At 52.5% G+C, this 20,933-nt stretch overlaps 1 long non-coding RNA gene across 1 annotated transcript; it reads right to left on the bottom strand.

Moving 5' to 3' along the window:
- Positions 1–3,816: 3,816 nt before the first annotated feature.
- Positions 3,817–12,588, bottom strand: LOC138918582 (uncharacterized). Its single transcript, XR_011428115.1, has 2 exons — positions 9,621–12,588; positions 3,817–4,825 (listed from the first exon to the last, which is right to left on the bottom strand). It is a non-coding gene; the product is annotated as an uncharacterized lncRNA (long non-coding RNA).
- Between the last annotated feature and the right edge of the window lie 8,345 nt (positions 12,589–20,933).

The raw sequence follows: 20,933 nt of genomic DNA, 5'->3' as shown, positions 1-20,933 counted from the left end.
TTCCACGGCTCCATCTGCACCCGGCTGCACAGCTGCATCCTTCACTCCACAGCTCCAGACCTTCCACGGCTCCATCTGCACCCGGCTGCACAGCCGCATCCTTCACTCCATAGCTCCAGACCTTCCACGGCTCCCTCTGCACCCGGCTGCACAGCCGCATCCTTCACTCCATAGCTCCAGACCTTCCACGGCTCCCTCTGCTCCTGGGAATGAGCGTGGGCCAGATGCTGACGTCTAAGGCTGAACACACCCCTAACCTCCAGGGAACGTTCCAGTGCACCCTCCCTGTGCTCAGTCTCCACCACTATCACAGATCGTGCTCCACCGTGAATCCCATATTGCAGACTCCTGAGGTCCAGGGTCCACTGGAGACTCTGGCATGTTTTCGCATACACACTTGTCACTTGCTCCCAGGGGCTCCGAGGAGAAGCGGTGTGAAGAGGGCCCTGGATGTCCCAGAGCCCTGCATTATGACACCCGCACTTTGCTATTTAACAGCACATGCTCTTCTCCTGGGTCAGGAACCACAGACTCATTCAGGACTCAGAGACTGGACATGATGTCACGTTTTCCAGCTGATTTCCCTGTGGAATGTGACGGGTAATGAGAGGAACAGGCCTTTCCCACTGGGCCCCGTTGTGGAGAATCCCTCATGGTCTGTCTGCCAAACCAACTGCTTTTCCTCCATCTCACCTCGCAGCAACGCAAGCTTTTTCCCACCACAAAAGTGTGGGATAACGGGAAGGAATGTACCAGCCACCAGCCAACTCCCTCTCTCCTCTCTCTTAAGCAGAAATCTTCCTATTTCTTCCAAGTCTTCCCATTTGAATCTAATCAGTGCATCTCAGATAGCAATACACGACTTTGAAATTGACAACAGAATCTTGCTAGTGCAACGTGAAGCCAAACTTGGTGTGGGCTGAGATGCTTAGGATAGCTGTCTCCGTGCCACAAGGACACAATGTCTCCCATCTGGCAGCTCTGGACTCTAAGCCCGCAGACTCTCGTGCTGTTGGTGGCTTCCCCAAATCGCCATCTCCCGGAGATGCAGCTCCCGGGCCCCTGGAGCTCTGACATTAGATGAGGTGGTTTACAGTTGCGAAGCGGAGGGGGTGGAGCATGGAGCCTGCAAACCTGACCTGATTCCAGCTTTTCAAGTTTTTAGCTGTGTGACCTTGAATAACTTATTCATCTTGATCTCAGATACCTCATCTGTGAAACAGCAACAGCAGTACTGACGTTTAAGAGTTAACATTAAGGACCCACAATAAAATATTTAAATGATAAATTATTTAGTAAGTGATATTAGCATAAACAATTATCCATTTGGTAAAACAAACTCCAATCTTTACTCTTCATTCCATGTATTAAATACATTTCAGATGGATCAAGGACTTAAATGTGAAAGAAGAAGGAAAGAGAGGTCATGGGGAGAACAGAGGTGCCCATTTTTATGATCTTGGGATGAAGAAGACTGCTCTGAGCAGACCTGGACACCTCTGGATACAAAATTCAGAGGCACTGAGAGAAGGGCGGATAAAATTAACTGTGTCACACTTTTTAAACTCTTCGTGGGAATAAACATGATAAATAAAGGAAAAACTGGGGGGAAGTTTTCCACACGTGAAGAAATGTGGAAACTTCCGTAACACACCCACAGAGAGGAGCAGGTTCCGCTTGTGCAGAGCAGCCCCTCCCCGGAGCCGGTCCTCCCGAAGGTCACAACCATAAACGCTGGACAAGACGTTAAAACTGCTGCTCGAGGGCCCGGAGCGTGGCTGGGAGTGGGCACCCGGTGAGGGTGATGCTTTGTACTTGGTTGTACTGGTGTCAGGGTTCCGGCTGTGACGTGGTCCACGGTTTTCCGCATTGTTGCCATTGGAGGGAAGCTAGGAAAAGGGTGAACGTGATCTCTCTGCATTACGGTTTACAACTGAGTGTGTCCTCAATTAATCCAAAATAAAAGGACTTAATTTTAAAAATCAATTTTTGTAATTTACAGGATTACAGAACAAAAGATTAATTCATACGATCATCTCAACAGAGGTATAGAAAGCTTTGACAACATTCAACAAACATTCATGATCTTTAAAAACAAACCCCAAAATCCCCCAGCAAACTAGAAGAACCCAAACTGGAAGAACACAGCTAAACGGAGGGAAATTACCTCAATCTGATAAAGGGCATTCAAAAAAATTTACAGTTAATTTAATGCATAATAGTCAAACATCACACAGTTTCCTTTTAAGGTAAGAAACAAGGTAAGAATGATTGCTCCCACCATTTCCTTCCGACACGCACTGGAGGCAGCAGCCAGAGCAACGTGAGGAGAAAGGACGCCACATAAACAGAACCCACAAAAATGCTAAGGGTCCCTGTAGCTCACCTCCTGTCACTGACGCAGCATGGCAGGCTCTGGACAAGCGTCACAAGGCAAGCTAAAGAAAAAGCACTGAGCAGATAAACACACATCAGAACCAACTCAGATATGGCAGAGATTTGGGGATTGTCAGATCAGGAATTAAAACCACCATGATTAAAAAGCTAAGGGCTCTAATGGGAAAAATGGGTGATATGCAACAATGGGCGGGTAATGTACACAGAGAGATGGGAAACTCTGAGAAAGAACAAAAAGGAAATGCAAGAAAAAAAACCACTGTAACAGAAATAAAGAATATTTTGATGAGTTCCTTAGTAGACTGATGAGGAAAGAATCAATGAGTCTGAAGATATGTCCCCAAATATTTGGAGATTAAACAATACACTTTTAAATAACATATGGGTCAAAGAAGAAGTCTCCAGAGAAATTAAAAAGTATTTTGAACTAAATGAAAATACAATGTATCAAAATTTGTGGGATGCAGTGGGAGCAGTGCTTAGAGGATTTTATAGAGGAATTTATAGCACCGAATGCATATATTAGAAAAGAAGGCAGATCTAAAGTCGATAATCTAAACTTCCACCTTAGAAAACTAAAAAAGATGAGCAAATTAAATCCAAAGTAAGAAGAAAAAAGAAATAATAAATCAATGGAATTTCAAACAGGAAAACAATAGAGAAAATCAACAATACCAAAAGCTAGTTCTTTAAAAAGATTAATAAAATTGATAAACCTCTAACCAGACTAACCAAGAAAAAGGAGAAAAGACACAAATTACTACATCAGAAATGAAAGAGGGGGCCATCAGTACAGATCCCACACATATGATAACCTAAATGAAACGGACCAATTTCTTGAAAGACATAGTCCACCAAAACACACATAAGAGAAATAGATAATCTGAACAGGCTTGTATCTATTAAAGAAACGGAATCAATAATTAACAATCTTCCAAAACAGAGAGCACCAGACTCAGATGGGTTCACTGGTGAATTCTACCAGACATTTAAGGAAGAAATTATACCAATTCTCTACAATCTATTACAGAAAACATAAGGAGAGGAAATACTCTCTAACTAATTCTATCAGGCCTACATTACCTTAATTTAAAAAACAGACAAAGACATTACAAGAAAGGAAAAACTATAGACCACTATCTTTCATGAATGGAGATGCAAAAATCCTCAACAAAAATATTAACAAACTGAATCCAACAATGTATAAAAAAGAATTACACACCATCGCCAAGTGGGGTCTATCCCAGGTGTGCAAGGCTTTCAACATTCAAACATCAATTAATGTAATCCATCACATCAACAAGCTAAACAGGAAAAATCATAAGATCATAAAGTGCCGGAGTCCCGCTCCGGCTGAGTCCAGGTTCCTGAGGGATGGACGGAGTCGGCGAAGTGAAAGGAGGAGACGTGAGATTTGGGTTGGTGTTATCAAGTCCAACTTTACTGTGCACAAGTGTCGTTTTTATATTTTTCAGGATTAGTACAGAAATAGCTCTACAAATATTTTCAGAGAGATAAGGAAGTAAAAAACGAGCACAAGAATATTTATTAGCAGTCTATTCTATAGAGCATAAGGTTAATGATCGTCTTCTCCGCAATTAACTATTGTTTGTTGTCTCTAAGCTAAAAGAGATAGGTACCTTGACATCTGTTGTAATTCATGGTAAAGTTAAATCAAAGAGAGAAGGTCCAGGCCTCCGGACAGGACAGCATTCCGTCTGTTTACATCCTGGGGGAGCCACCCCTGCCTCCCTCAATCATTTATGCCATTAGTGTAGATGGTTAATGGGAAAAAAAGGCAACTCCAGGGTATCTTATCCCCAGGGCTATTTGCGTTCTCAGCGGGCAGTTAAACATCTTTACATTCCCGCACCCCTTAGGGGGTGAAAGCATTCCTTTGTCTTTTAGGAGGCAGGGCTAACAGTCCCTTGAGCACACTGCCCAGAGAAAATATCATTTTGTTAGTAAGGTAAAGAGCTGAAAAGCTAAGCTAAACTATATATCTTCAAGAATAAAAAGCAGAAACAAGTATAGTCATAACCTTGATAGAAAGCATGCATATAATTCAGAAAATATCAGGGGTGTCGGCCGGCCATTCTTCACCAAGGGGCGTCCCTGCGCCCCTCGGCCCTTCTCAGCCTGGACCCTGTCAGATGGCTGCATAGGCGTCGGTAACATGGCTCCCGGCAATAAAGAGGAAAAGTAGATGCAGAAAAGTATTTGATAAAAATCCAACACCCATTCATGATAAAAAGTCTCAGCAAATTAGCAATAGAAGGGAACTTCTTCAACTTGATAAAGAGCATCTACAAAAATACTTCGGCAAACATCATACTTCATGGTAAGAAACTGGAAGCTTTCCTCCTAAGGTCAGGAGCAAGACAAGGATGTTCTCTTTCACCACTCCCAGTCAATCATTGTGGAAGTCCTAGTTAGTATCGAAGGACAAGAAAAGTAAATAAAAATACACACAAATTGGGAAAGAAGAAATAAAATTATCTTTGCTTACAGATGGCATGATTGTCTATGTAGGAAATCCCAAAGAATCAACAATAACAAAAAGTCCTGGAACTAAGTGACTGTAACAAGGTTGCAGGGTACAAGGTATGTTATCAAAATGTCCATTGCTTTCCTATATACCAGCAATGAACAACTGAAACACCATTTACGTTAGCACCAGGAAAGAGACATACTTAGGTACAATCTACCAAAATATATAGATGTATAACACCTGTATGAGGAAAACTATGAAGCTCTGATGAAAGAAATTGAAATAGATCCAAGTAAATAGAGAGATATTCCATGGTCATGGACAGGAAAACTCAATATTGTTAAGATGTCAGTTCTCCCAACTTGATCTGTAAATTCAGCTCAATCCTGATCAAAATCCCAGCAAGTTATTTGCAGTTATCAATGAACAGATTCTAAAGTTGGTATGGAAAGGCAAAAATCCCAGAATAGTCAACACAAATATTGAAGAGGAACAAAGAGAACAGATACTACCTGACCTCAAGGTTGCCCTAAACCTACATTAATCCAGATAGCACTGGTGAAGGAACAGACACATAGATCAATGGAAGAGAACAGAGAGCCCAGAAAGAGACCCACACGAATACAGTCAACTGATTCTTGACAAAGGAGAAAGGATGGTCTTTTCAACAAATGGTGCTGGAACAACTGGACATTCACATGAAAAAAAAATTAGACACTGACGTAAACATAGGAGATTAAAAACTTTTGCTCTGCAAAAGACATTGCTAAGAGAATGAAAAGACAAGTCCCACTCTGGGAGAAAATATTTGCAAAGTACTATCTCTTAAAGGACTGGTACTCAAAACGTACAAAGAACTCAACACAACAATCAGAAAACATACAACCCAACGAAAAAGTGCAGAAAAGATATGAATAGATACCTCACCAGGGAAGATATACAGATTGCAAATAAACACATGATAAGATGCTCAACATCATATGTCATTAGGGGATTGCAAATTATAACAATGAGACACCACTACATACCTATGAGAATGATCAAAATTGGAACACTGACACCACTAAACGCTGGTGAGACGTGGAAGAACAGGACCACTTGTTGGTGGGAACGCAAAACAGTGCAGCCACTTTGGAAGACAGTTTGGTGGTTTCTTAATAAGCCAAACATACTGTCACCATACAATTCAGCATTCGAACTCTTTGGCATTTACCCAGATCAGCTGAAAACTTAAGTCCACACAAAAATGTCCACACAAATGTTTATAGCACCTTTATTCATAATTGCCAAAACTTGGAAGCAACCAAGACGTCCTTCAGTAGATGAATGGATAAATAAACTGTCGTCCATCCAGACAGTGGGATATCATTCAACGATAAAATAAGTGAACTAGCAAACCATGAAAACACCTGGAGGAACCTTAAATGCACGTTACTAAGTGGAAGAAGCCAGTCTGAAAAGGATACACACTGTGTGATTCCAACTCTACGCCACTGTGGAAAAGGCAAACTCTGGAGACGGTGAGGAAGCAGTGGTTGTAGGCTTTAGGGTGGATGCACAGCTGGAGGAGTAGGTGGAGCACAGGGGATTTTTAGAGCAGTGAAACTATTCTGTCATGGTACCGTGATGGAGGATATATGTCATTAAGCGGTTTTCAAAACCCATAGCGTGTACAACACCAAGAGGAAACCCTAATATAAACTATAGATTCAGTTAATAATCAAGTATTAACATTGTTTCATAAACTGTAATAAATGCACCACACTAATGCAAGATGTTAATAACAGGGAAACTGGGAGGGGAGGGGCGGACGGGACCTCTCTGTATAATCTGCCCAGCTTTTTGTTAAACCTGCCACGGCCCCAAAAAGCAAAGTCTACCAATTTTTTTTTAAGTTCAGAGGCTCTTTAGCACTGTCATGGAAGCCGCTAGACTCAACGATGCGCGCGGGGAGTTACTGTGTAAGAGGGTGGAAACTAATGGATGCTCTCATATGTTTGCTGAGAGAATCCGGAAGGGTCCCGACACTAACGAAGGAGGCGGGAAGGAGGGGCAGAGCAGAGTAAGTTTGCTGCACGCTTTTACGCTGTCTTGGTTTCCGAACCACGGGAATTACTATCCACTCAAAAATAAGGATAATGTTGTCAGTATTATTGATAATCACTGGCTGTAGGAGAGCCCGATAGGTAGGACAGAAGTTCATCTGTGGGACCCAAAACAACGTGAGCGAACGGCCACTCCTCCCAGGCCTTTCTCCCTATAACGTCAAAGGATTGCAGCAGCCGCCGCCACCCAACAGCAGCCGATCCGCCCGGGGAGGCTCAGTCCACGCGGCTGCGGCCAATCAGGACCCTCCACCACCTCGGCCACGGGAACAGGGAATCAGGACCCTCCACATCACCTTCAGCAATTGTCCAATCAGAGCTTTCCCCAGGCCTTCCTCTCCTGTGGGAGCTGCCCTAAGAAGTCGAAGGGCAAAGGTCTGTGGTGGTGGAGGAGGAGGCCCGCAGGACAGGGGGCTGAGGAAGAGTCCGGTCCAGTCTCTATGGCTTCAGCCTCTTGGATAGGGTCTTGTGGGATCTTGTGCTGCAGCCATGTGTGGCCAGACCTCCAGCAGGGAGCAGCTCTACCTCCATCCTCCAGAGAGCTCTCCTGACCCCAGGACCTGACCCCGGGACCTGACCCCAGGACCTTGACCTCAGGACCGACCCCAAGACCCTGACCCCAGGACCTGGGCTCCCTGCCCACAGCCCCACTCCTGCCCCCAGGACTCCTGCCTGTTCTCTCCTGGGTCCAGCGCTCACAGGCAGGCCTCCTGCTAGTCCCTGTACCCCGAGCCTGTTTATGGGGGTAGATGGTGTTTGATCTTGGGGCTGGGGCATCCACACAAGCACACGAGCCCCTCAGGGTGCAGTCCTAGCCAGGAGGGCACGAGAAGAGCAACTCCTAGCCCAGAGGGCTCCCTCTGCACCTTCGTCCCTGCGCACGTGAGGGGCAGCCCAGTGGTGACAGGGCCACTCTGCAGGGAGGAGGGCTCATGGCACAGCTGCCCTAGGCTGTCCTCTGTTCCTCTGAGTGTTGGAGCTTTTTTATATTTCGTTTTTTTGCTGAGGAAGCTTCGCCCTGAGCTAACATCTGTGCCAATCTTCTATTTTGTATGTGGGATGCCTGCCGCAGCATGGCCACTGACCAGCAGTATATGTCTGCACCCAGGCTGCTGAAGCAGAGGGTGCCGAACTCAACCAGTAGGCCACCAGGGCCTGCCCTCTCTGAGTGCTGACTTACAAAGGGACACCTCTGTGTGAGGAGAAACCGTAAGGAGGAGGAGAGAGAAAACAGCCCTCACAGGTTCTCTGTTCCACTCCTGGGGTGACAAGTTTCAGAAATGTTATTAAGGCAGAAAGAGGGATCCTGTTCCTTTGCCAACCCCACTCCTTCCTTTTCTCCCAAAAAATCCTGACCAGGAAAAACTAGTACACGTCACCAACTGCCCATCAGAGCAGCACCACATGATGCACAGGTGGGGAGACGTTGAGGAAACGAGCAATGAAACAAGGTGGGCACTTGCAAGAGGACAGGGCCGCTGGCCCGGGGTCAGGCAAGTCCACCTCTGCAATGGGCCGAAACATGCCAAAGATGCTAAAACCCAGGAGTTTGTAACCACACCAAAAATAACAATGACATAAGTCACCTTTGCAGAGGCCAAAAACCAACTTGTTTTTCTGAAACCCGGAGAACAGTGGGAAAAGCAGAGCGTCTACTCTGCCTGTCCTGGACAGACCTCAGGGCGGTCAAATGGCTGGTGAGGGAGAATCTCTTGTCAGAGAAGATTTACGACTAAGAGAAGAAAGAGGACGAATACAGCTAGAACGCCTTCCCCATGCAGTGCAAGAAAGGACCTAGGATGACACCAAACGCCACGACACCATGGGGGGCCAGCAGACATGGGTCCTCTCACAGACGTGCAGAACCGCCCCCATCGCGTGTTCTTGCCAACACGGAACCTGAAACATGTGTGTCGGGGTGGGATCCTGACAGCGTCCAGCAAAGACGGGCGCACTGACGCCGCCGCAGCTGCAGCCAGAAAAACCCAGACGGCAGGGACCACAGGACACGACAAATAAACCACAGAGAAAAGGGTCGGGGGAGACGAGAAGATGAAAAATGACTTATGAGATGCTAACTGGGAAAAACAGCGACCTAAAGACATGTTGACACAACCAGGAAACCTGAACACTGATAGCTGGTGATTTTGAGGAATCCTTGCCAATTATTTTAGATGTGAATATGGCATTGTGGTTGTGTGTGGTTTTTTTAGTTCTCATCTTTTAGAAATACTTTCTGAAATGTTTATGGATAAAATAATATGACATCTGGGACTGGCTTAAAATAACCCAGTGGGGAAGTGGGTGGGGTGTAGACAAAACAAGGCCAGCCTTGTGCTGGCATCATGGCCACGGGTAATGGATCACCCTGCGACCTTAGGCTGGCCTCCGTGTGTGTGTTTGGAAGTTCCCTCAATGAGCATTTCACGCGTGTGGACACCAAGTTGCTTTGGGAACTGATTTTCCCCAGCGACACTGCCTGAGCCAGGAGGGCAGCCATGCCCGACCTCAGCTCCTCCATCGGGAGGCACAGCCTTCCTCGTGAAGGAGGAGGAGGAAACTGATGAGGCGCTTTGCTGGCGACAATTTGCCGCTATCTAAAGCTTAGGCCTTAGCGGGACTCGCACCTTCCAAGGACGGTCTCTGCTTCTGCCTGCGTGACCTTTGCCTGCACTGTCTTCTGCCGGGAAACGGAGGCTGCAGCGCCTTCCAGTTCTCAGTGGTGGTGAAGAGCTTGGAGCCCGCCCGGCTCACGGCGTCACTCCCGTTGGCATCGTCACAATTCAAACCCCAACCCCCGACGACAGAGAAGGTCACGGTCCGCCGACCCCGAGGGGAAGCCACCGCGGACTATGGACACTCCGCCTTGTTCCACAAGGAAACGGCCTGTTGCGAGAGGACGGCCGCGGCTGCTGCAGTTAGATAAACGGGGCTGGACAAAAGGGCTTCCTTCCGGACTCCGCGTTCTCGCCGGCCCAGTCTCGCTTGGAAAGGCTGAGGGAGCCGAGGGCGGCCTCCCCGTGGTGTCCAGGGCACTGCCGGGTGGGACGGTGCTCTGTGGCTCTCGGTGGGCTGCGGTCTCCACAGTTGCCATCAGGAGCAGAGCAGCCAAGCCCAGGGGTGGAGCTGAGCCCACAGCGTCACACGGGCTGTGAAACCTCCAGAGTGTTTTCCTCCTTCCAGCACCGCCGCAGCCATGCTCCCCCGGCCCGAGGTCCCGGCAAAGGTCGGACGTGCCTCTATCCACTCTCGTTCCTGCGGTTCAGTCATCTCTCAGAATTGGAGCCGCGAGTCGGGAGGTGACCCTGACTTCTGCAGCCCCACGGACAGGCCTGACCACAGATATACTCCAATGCAGCCTCAGACTGAGCCTCCGAACTGCGACGTCAGTGAGGGTTGAGGGTGGTGGCAGCCCAGGCCACAGGGGGCAGAGAGCCCCACGAAGGGGCCGAGATTGCCACAGACGTGGCCACACGTGGACCAGGGCTGTCAATGCGGAGGGAGGCCACGTCCCTGTGCGAGAGGCCTGGGGCTGCTCGGTGGTCCCCAGGCCCAGCCTTGCTGCAGACGTCCCTACAGTGTCTTGATGTCACACACACACACCCGCCACCGTGTGGCCGGGGTCAGGGCCATGCTGCGCAGCAGAAGCCCGAGTTCACAGGACACTTAAGGAATGGTAGGCCCGTCTGCTCCGAGCGGCAGGCCCAGGCTGTGGGGAACAGCCCCAGGAGGTTCAGGGACCGGCACCTCCCCTCCTGCTGGCTGGCCCGTTCCTGAGCCTGGTGCTGGTTCTGTCTGTGTGGTGGACGACGGGCCCTCCGAGGACGGACGAGACGTGCAGGGGCACCCAAACCCGGCCGTCTTGCTGAGAACTTAGTGGCGTGGTGGGAAGCCGGTCCTGGCTGAGCCTCTGCAACAGAGGGGTGTGGGGAGACAGGATGGGGAAGACGCACCCTGTCAGCATGAAGCCACAGGGACCAGCGGGCGCTGCATTCACTTAGATCTTATGTTACAGATAAAGACAAGGAGCAAAGCTTTCCAAAGGCTCTTCCATAGATTCTCTATGAAGGACACAGAACTCCGTCATCCTCAGCAGACACTATTATTATTATGACTTTTTACTGCAGGGGTTGGGGGCGCAGCTGAAGCTCCCACAAGCCCTCACCCGGCACCCCCAGGACCGGCAGCGACCTGTGCTGGCCAAGTTATGCCGCGGCCTGGGACAGAATGGAAAACATGCGCCCTACATACACGCTTCATACGTGCTGTAAACAGTCTTTCTGGGACATTAAAGTACTGGAGAAAGACACTGAAAAATTGAAAAGTAGGCATATTAAACTCACAACGTTAATTTAAGTCAAAATGCTGTATTTATACCAAAAATAAAATTTATTGTAATTTAACTTTATTGGATTTAGTGGAATGGAAATAAAGGCATCAATAATATTTTCAAAATGCACTTCTGGAAAAAAATTAACCATTGATTGAAAAGACAGGAAACACGTGTATGGGCACACACACAGAAACACAAGAAAACACGGTGAACCACACAGCGATGTTCAGAGCAGCGGGATTCAGCCAAAAAGCGGAAACAACCCAAATGCCCATCAACTGAACAGACAGAACGTGGCCCACCACACAATGGAATGTTATTTGGCCATAAAAAGGAACGCAGCTCTGACACGCTACCACGTGGACTGGCCGTGGAAACACCGCGCTGGGAGTAAGAAGCCACCACAGAAGACGTGTGTTGTACGATTCTGTCAGACACAGACGGACATGGACCGGCGGGTGCTGGGGCCGGGGGAGGGGGATGGAGGTGAGTGCTGACGGGGGTGGGGTTTCACTGAAGCGATGGAATGTTCTGGAACTAGACAGAGGCGATGACTACACACACTGTGAACTCACTAAATGCCACTGAGTTGTTCACATTGAAACAGTTAATTTTATGTGAATTTCACCTCAATAAATTATTTTTTTTAAGACGTCACGCACACAAGAAGAACGAATCGAGTTAATATTGACCGAATTCTAGGCCCCGATGGCGCTGTGGGCTGGTCAGAGACGGGACGTGGCTCTCAGCAGCGACATGGAGATTCCTTTTCACGTAGAGGGTGCCCCCCATGGATCGCAGGAGAGCCTGGAACCACAGCACAAGGACTGTGGGGATGTCGAGCCCCACAGAACCAGACTCAAACCGATCCAGCCACTTCTGCCTCAGACACTGGTCAAGACACTTACCCTTTCTGAGCCCAGGCTGCTCATCTGTGAAATGGGAAAGGAAGTAAAATACTGTAATTAAGTGCAACAACACAGAGACCCCCCAGAGGTAGCCACGTGCTCTGCCTCCCATGATGACAGCCGTGGTTCCAGGATGCCCGGACCTTGTGCTTCCAGCACCTGGGACGACACTCGGTGCCTGACAAGCCCCCCAATTTTCTCTGTGAAAGAGCATTTTGTCCTGAATCTACACACAGAAAAGCATCGACTGGGCTCTTACATGGACATAACCAACAGCAACACAGCAGATGACGTCTTCAACCTGAGTTTCACAGAAATTAAAACAGTCCGCTGCAGCTGGGCGTCCTGCTTTCCACAGGGACACGCCAGGGGGGTGGCAGGAAAGCTCGGCTCCTGCATGTCAGAAACGACTTGATCCACACACAGTGTCCGGAGCCCGTCTGTGGGTGAACTGAAGTTACCTGCGCATCGTCTGCGTCTCCACCGTCCTGGACCCTGTGCAGGGAATTGGGGTGTCGGCCCCCGAGTGGACCTTCCACGCTGTGGGGTGGGAAGTGGGGCTGCACCATGGCCTGAGAAGGAGGCAGCAGGCACTTCTGTCTCCCTGGCTCTGGCCCCTGCATCCTCCAGCAAATGCCGCAGCCTCCCCCCAGGGCCATGCCCTGCGTCTGGCAAGTCCCACACAGAGCGGGCACAGCTTCCACGAGTCATCGCGCCCACCCCCGTGGCCGGGGGCCGAGGAAGCGTGCTCCCCGTGCTTGGCTCTCTCCTCCACGACCACAGAGGATCTGGCAGCTCCGAGGGACCATAGCTAATGGTTGTTTCCCCCTGCCTCTTGCAAGGAAAAGCCAGTAAAAGTAGATCCATTTCCATGTGGCATACAAATCACGCACGTCCCAAGCTCTGAAACTGGGGCAGGAGGAAGCCCTGCATCCAGGAGCCGCCTTCTCTTCACATGCACGTCCTCACGGCGCCTGCTGTGTCCAGACCCTCGCGGAGTCCCAGTGGCCGCTGCTCACTCATCCCGGGCTGGTTAGCTGGATGCTGGTTGTTTAAGGCCTAGTAACCCCAACAGCGCTGGAAGCAGATTCCAGCTACTGGCCAGCTCTGGTCTCTGCTCAGCTCCTGGGGAGACCTCCCACGTATGCAGACAGGAAGACTGCAGCCTCGGATGTCACGAGCTGCAGGGGGTGGGGGCTGACTTAATTCCCGAGCATTGTCGCTGAGGACCGTGTCAGGGACGAGGGCCGACACGCTTTCTCAGCTCCGCCTTGAAGAAAGCAGGAGATGCCAGCCTGTACTCTGGAGTCGCTTCCACTTCCAGACCGCAAGAGTCTGGTAACAGGTTCCAAGCAGAGAAATAGATCCGAGGGGCACGGCTTTGCCCTCCACCTTAGACAGGCCGTGTGTGTGACAGCTGGACCGGAGCGATCTCCCCGGGGGAGTGAGGATGACTGGCACCTGCTTGCACGACTCTCGGAAGGCCCCACCTCGAGGTCTGAGGTGCCTGCACACCCACAAAGCAAATCCCACTGGCACATCGTAAACAGCAGTGTAAGAGAGGGGTGTCGACCCTCACTGTCAGTTCTAAGAACTTGACCAGATTTATTTGCTGTACCTGGAATTTGTCTTGTAGATGCAACAGTCTGAGTGTCTGCTCTTGGCTCCCAAACAGGAATTTCAACAAGACTTCCCTTATTCTCTAAGCGCCAAATAACGAGTTGCCCAACACATAGACCCTTAGTGAACACGCGTGGGGCCTGGGAGGCACCTCCACGCTCAGGTGGCCTGAGCTCACTAAGCAGACTCCCAACTAAGTCCTGAAATTGGTAAATCTCGTCGTGAAGGAATTCAGCCCGCGGACAGTCTTTCTTGTCCAGAACCATCGATTCCGCCACTAGTACAGGACACGGATTAGACGGTAACTGATAACAGCCTACGTTGTGAGAAGATTCAGAAGCCATCTGAGACGTACGAGGGTCTCTTCCCAAACTCGAAGACAAGGCCAGCGAGCACGCAGCGGGTCCCTCCATCGTCACACGGGCATCCTTCCCCAAGCCCACCGGGCCCACGCCGCCACCTCGGCACAGCGCCAGGCTCACGCTGCCTTTACCGTGAATCAGACTCAGACTCCAGGTCACTCATTCAGGCACAGAGCTCCTCCAGGAGAGAGGCCAATAACTGCTGCCCATGAGCAAAGATAACTTCAAAAGGTACACATGTGTTCAATATACAATATTGATAAATATGTAAATATTGAAACATTGAATTGTTTAAAATAACCATATAATTGTCAATAAATGGCATGTTATTAATATTAAATAATATTAATAAATCAATATTATTATTACTATTAAATAAACATTCACGGTGAATGTTATTGTAAATTATCAATCGTTAATAACTAAAATAATGCTTCTTTATTTATTAATACAAATACATTAAAATGTAACTTGGCAGATACATATTAAACGTACTTAGTCACCTTGCAGGACACTCTCCCGTTCTGTCTGATCCAGCGACCTTGCTCTCATTTTCCTCTTTAAAGCCTGTGAACGCCTGGTCCCCTCGATCACCCTTGGAACCAGCTTTATCAACTTTCTGGTTCCTTCATTAATGAGTCAATAAATCTCTGACACCGGTTCGTTCTGTACTTGCGTGAAAGTCAGCTTTTGAAATTTTAAAACTGTACTTTGTCATCTCCCTGAGGCAGAGCCACCGTCCCTGAGGGCGGCTCGGGGCAGCAGCTTCAGAGACGGGTCCCTCCCGGCTCCGTGTCATCAGGAAACCCACAGCCTGAATCTCACCTTCAAGCCAAGCCTCTGGGAGGCGTCTCGGGCTCCGCTGTCCCATTACCCACTGTTACGGGCTGACTGTGTCCCCAAATTCACATGCTGAAGGCCTGGCCCCCAGATCTCAGATTGTGACCTTATTTGCAAATGGGGTCCTTGCAGATGTGACCAGTAGCATGAGGTCACACTGGAAGAGGGCAGCCTGTTCCAATGTGACAGGTGTCCTGTTAGAAGAGGAGAGACACAGAGAGAGAACACCTTGAAGGCAGAGGCGGAGACTGAAGTTACGCGTCCAGGAACCCCGGACTGCACGCAAACTCCCGGGGCTGGAAGAGGCAGGAATGACTCTCTCCTGGAGCCTCCGGAGGGAGTGCAGCCCTGTGGCACCTTGATTTTGGACTTGTGGGCTCCAGAACTGTGAGAGGATAAATCCCAGTTGTTTTAAGCCCCCTGGTTTGTGGCTCTTTGTTACGGCGGCCCCAGGACACTGACACACACATTGTGGACCCCCTTCCTAAGGACGGGAGCCTGGCTGGCCACGCTGACATGGGGGTCAGGTCTCCCGAGGGTGCCCTAGGTGCTGTCACTGGACTGGCTTGTTGGTTAGAAACCAACTCCGTGTGTTAGAACAGCTGGGTCAACTCCAAAGGCTCAATCAGCTGCTATGAGTGTTCTGGATATTCTCCAGGCTAACATTTCTAGACCTCTTCAAGCTCCATGTCAAATTAGTTCTTTTAATTAATTAAAGCAAAGCTCATCAGCTTGTTTGAAGCCCTAGGGCTCCCCAAACTTCAGCCCCCAGCAGGAGACGCGCACCATGGTTCACTCAATACCTTCTCAAAAGCTTCGCTCACCTTCCACGGCATCACCACCCGGGCTGCAGTCCTGTCCGCACTGCCAGTGTGCTCGAGCCGAGCCTGCAGGTGACCCCATTGTCTGAGACCACCTTCCCCACCACGTCTCGCTCCCTAAGGCAGCCACGAAAGGCAGTCAGACACCAGCACTCGACCCCATCCTCTCTGCTGCCCGCTCAGCTGCCCTGGGCACCTCGGGGGTGGGGGAAGCAGGGAGGGGCTGCAGGAAGGCCCACCCCCGCACCAGACCAGACGAGGAGAGAGGAGGTGAGCTCTGAGCCCGCCCCGCCACGGCCCATCGGCCCATCCGCTGGTGTCGTGTCGCTGAGAACCGTCCCCCCCGCATCAAACAGGGGAGGCGTCTGAGCGCGTCAGGGGCTCCTCAGTCTCCTGTTATTGGGACCTCGTTTCTGTCAGGCCAGCCTGAAATGACACACGGACTCCTGGTCACGCCAGTCCGGGTGAGCGACGCCGCGCTCCACCGTGCGCCCCGGTTGACCCCGCAGGCGGCCCGCCTCCTGGTCCCAGACACCCAGGGCGCAGCGCGGCCCCTCCAAGGCCGGGCAGAGCTGGAGCCCCTTCTCCCAGAGAGACCAGGAGGACGACAACACCCCTCACCCGGGCTCCTTACGCTCCCGGGTTTGGGCTCAGAAGTGCGTTTAGGGTTTTCTCCAGGAAAGTCCGTGGCCTCCCGATTCCTTTTGTGAAAACGGAGCCATCTCGGTCTCCAGAGGCTGTTGGCAGGGAAGACGGTCACGGCATAGTTTTCTAAGTCAGTAAACAAAGTCACGTGACTTTTCAAAGGTCCCCACAGTGGTGACAGAGGAGAGAGGGGCTCAGGCAGAAGCAGTCCGATAATTCACCCCAGAAACCCCACAATCTTGACAAGCTCCACAGTCAGGAGCGCCTCGTGGCGCTCGCACATCAGCGAGAGCAGGCGGCCTCCCCGGAGCCGTCCCATGGGTCCGGGGCAGTGTCCCAGGTCTCGCGCCGTCGCCTTCTGCCCCTCACTCGAGCCCTTGGAGTCACCGCAAACCTCCCTCCTTGTGCCAGGGCAAGCGCCCCTCAGAGGGGCCGCTGACACTCGTGAATTATTCTTGTTCTAACGGTAACATTTGCTAATTGTGAAACTTAACAGGTGCAGAAATCTAGGAAGAAGGTACCAAGTGAGCTCCCCTCCACAGGAGGCTGCTGTCCCCGGCGGGCACGGCCCGCTCAGTCACGGACGTGGTGTTTCCCGCACACACAGGGCTCAGCCGCCATAGCTCGGGCGCATCAGGCCCGCCGATGCGGGGCTGCGCTCGCTGCCTCCTTTCCCAGCCGCCCAGGGCGGGGCCGCGGTGACCTGCCCTGAGAAGCACCTGCTCCAGCTTGTCATCAGAAAGGCCCTCCCGGGGTGTGCAGGTCCTCGGGCTCCGTGAAAGCCGCCAGCTGCTTTGGAAACTGGTCCTAGGCGCTGCCCTGCGCTGGCCTGTCCGGGTGAAACCGCCCGCCACACCACACGCGCAGGCCTCGGCTTCCAGCACTTCCCTGTGGGCGGCCAGCCTCCTTCCTTCCTCCAGAGCCTCAGAGAAACCTGAGCCGCGGATCCCTGATGGCGGGGGTGCAGGAGGCCCGGCCCCCAACACGTGCCTCTCACAGGCAGGCAGTGAGGGCCAACCCAGAGGCTCTTCTCAGGCCTGGAAAATGGGGTCACGGTCAAGCTCGGGCCTAGGGCACGGGGTCATGGTCAAGCTCGGGCCTGGGGCACGGGGTCACAGTCAAGCTCAGGGCTGGAGGGACGGTCCTGTCCAGACCAGAGCAGGCCCCACAGCCATCCACGGATCGCCCAAACACCCAGCTGGGAACACGGCCCTCACGGCCCTGCTCTCCTGTTCCTGAGTGTATCAACAGAGGCACAGGCGACAGTCACGTGGCACAGTCTGTGTGGGACTCTCGGCTCCAGCAGGGTGCTCAGAACCCCCGGCTCCTTCCCCTAAGTGCCAGTGACCTCCCTGCTCATGGTGACAGCGGAAATGACTTCCACACTCTGCCCGGCCCCCAAGGGTCACCACAGACCACGAACGCCTCTGTGTCCCCAGGAGGGATGCCGGTCAGTACGGCCGACCCAGGGCTTCCCAGCACCCATGTCCTCAGCTCCTCTCCCGACACCTCACCCACTCCCTTGAGCGCCTGAGACGCAGAAGGGCCAAGAGGGAGAGCAGAGCCGGCCAAGGGCCATGGCCGAGAGCCCTGGACGCGTCAGCTGTGAGCAGCGGCTCCAGCCAGATGCCTGGCTCAGGACCAACCCAGCTCTGTCCTGCTGACGCACACGTGCAAGGTGTGTGTGCACGTGCGTGTGCACATGTGTGTGTATGTGCGTGTGTGTTTTCCAGTTTTTGCCCAGTCTGAAGCATCCAGGTCACAGGCCACAGTCATAACTTGAAGAGCTGAGCGCCTCACTGCGAGGATGTGGATCTCAACTGCGAGGATGCCCACGTCCCCTGGGAGCACGGACCCGGCTGAGCACTGCAGCCCACTCCCCAGCTACGTGACTTCCTCTGTGGCTTCCAGAACAAAGCCACCTCTGCAGGAGCCGGCACCGGGCGGGGTCCGGGCCCCCAGAACATCATTAAGAAGCCCCCATGTGTGTCCTACGTCCAGACGACTGCTCTGTGTCTCGTGCGGACGTGGCCGTCCTCTCCCCAGAACCTCGGTGAGAAGGGTCCCCAGACATCGTCTGCTCCCAGGTTCCTCCGTGTTTCCTGCTGTCACCCGTGAGCACAGTCTCGGGTCTGGGAAGAAGGACGCGAGTGCATGCTGGGCGGGTGGGGGCAGCATGGGGCTTCCTGTCCTTGGAAGCAGCCCCTGCTCCTTGACGTCGCAGACCAAACACGGCATGAGCCAAGCTCCCAAGTGTCCTGCTCCACGGTGGAGCTGGCTGGCCCCTCCTGGGAGGGATGCGGGCAGCTCGTGCCGAGGGTCTTTGCCAAGGTTCTCCCTCCTCTGATCTAGCCTTGGCCATGAGAGCAGGTACGCAGGCCACACTGGTTGCACCCGCCTCTGGGGCCAGGGAGGGGCCTCACTCGGCCACACAAAGCTTGTCGGCATCAGAGACCCTGCGGCTGCTCTCAGTCGACTGGCGGGTTCCGTGTTGAAACGCGATTGCCCTGCTGGGCGGAAATATCCAATCCCACTGCAAAGACAAACACAGGCGGGAGGATGGAGCCCTGGGAGGTGTCGGCACAGATGGAGGGAAGCTGGTGGCCATGGGAGCTGGGCAGAAATTGCAACGCACGTTAAATAGGGAGCGAGCAGAGGCGTCGGAGGAACAGAAAAGGAGAAAATAGAAGGAAGCAAACAACAGAGTCAGGAGGGGAAGACCAGACATGGGCCACCACCTGGCCAACAGAGCTGCCGCCTCTGGACCGGCCACGGGGCGGCCACTCCAGTGCATCTGGGTTGGCTTGCTTGGCCCTGCCCCTGTGGATCAGATCCAGGGCTTCTGAGTGAGCGACAGGATCCCAGCCTGGGCGGCCGACCCCACACTCCAAACCCTGACCTCTAGGGTCCATGTGGTTCCATTCCTGCCCAGACAAGCAATGCAACGCTGGCCCCCACTCAATCCCGCTCTCCCAGGACACCACCCGCCCTCTGCCAGGCCTCCCGGTGTGAATGGCCTCAGCCCCCCTTGGGCCCACTTGCCCCAGCCCGCCCTTGTCCCCTTGGCACTGACCGCTGCGCAGGTTCTCTGGGGGCCCCTCCTGGGAAGCCTCTGGCCTGACCACTCGAGGCGGACAGCACCCCCAGTGACAAAAAACTGCCCAGACTCTCGGCGTCGCCTGGGGGTCGCCCAGTGAGACCCCCACTCTGACGTGGCCACGAACAGACCCAGGGCCTGAGCGGACGCTTCTGCCCGTTTTACTGATGTTAGGCTGCAAGAGAACTTCTCTCAGAGCCCAGACTGAGGTTTACCCTAGAAACCCAGCGCCGGTTACATTTTATCATCACAGCAACAAAGTCCTAAACCGTCCAGACAGACCCGCGGACAGACCCGCGTGCGGCAACAGTGAGAACGGACAGCAGTGCTGACGACCGACACACTGTGGGCCTCCCGGGCTCCCCCTGCAGCCCCTCTGTCACTCTCAGGATGGCTGGGACGGAGGTTCTGCCATCCATTCTACAGGGAGAGATGGGGGGAGGGTGGACTCCCCACGCCCCCTCCTGCCCATTCACCAGCCCCACTGTGGGGCCAAGGGCACCACGGTTCCATGAGGCTGAAACGTGCAGGAGGAATAAATATCAGAAACCAGAGAAAGCCGTTGGGGTCACGGCCCCAGGACCAGGGTCACCTGAGGTCAGGGATCTGCTGGTGGCAGAGCTCGTGGTCGATAATGAAACGAGAAGTCTGAGTGCGGTGGCTGGCTCTGTGGGGTGGACTGGCGACCGGGCACAGAGTCCGGGGGTCTCAGTCTTCCCGTCTGTCAGGGGAGAATCCCGCTCTTTCCCACCTGCTCCACAGCATCAGAGAGAACAAGACAAACCGGGGGTGCAGATGGCACCCACACAGGGCTGTCCAGTGCAGATGTCGCTCCAGGCAGAGCGCAGGGGGCGGCTGAGGGCCCGCTCCCGCCTGCGGCCTTGCCCAGCCCTCCTGATACCACGAGACAGTAACAGCCACTTTCCTAAGGGTCATTGTCATCGCTGTAACTGGCAGACCCCCAAGGCAGAGACAGAGGCCGCTGGAACCCCATCAGGGGTCTTACACAGCCAGCCTGCCCAGGCAGAGGTTTGGCAGCTGTGCATCTCTGACACTCTAGGATGGCCCTGGCTTCAAATGTCGTCACCCAGCAGGCTGAAAAGCACTGGAAGTTGCACTATTTCAGCTCAAGGCCACTGGACAGATGGCTGGCATTGAGCTGGACCCCTGGGAGCCGCAAAGGTGGACGATGGGGGCCGGAGGGTGAGGGGAACCACACACACACACACACACGGACACACACACACACGGACACACACACACACACACACACACACACACACCCGGACGTTCTGGGCCCACTTCACATGCGTG

Source organism: Equus caballus, chromosome 17, assembly GCF_041296265.1.
Source record: "Equus caballus isolate H_3958 breed thoroughbred chromosome 17, TB-T2T, whole genome shotgun sequence".
NCBI classification, from domain to species: Eukaryota; Metazoa; Chordata; class Mammalia; order Perissodactyla; family Equidae; genus Equus; species Equus caballus.
Note: the sequence above shows the minus strand (reverse complement) of the source record. Positions and strands in the feature narration are given on the sequence as shown.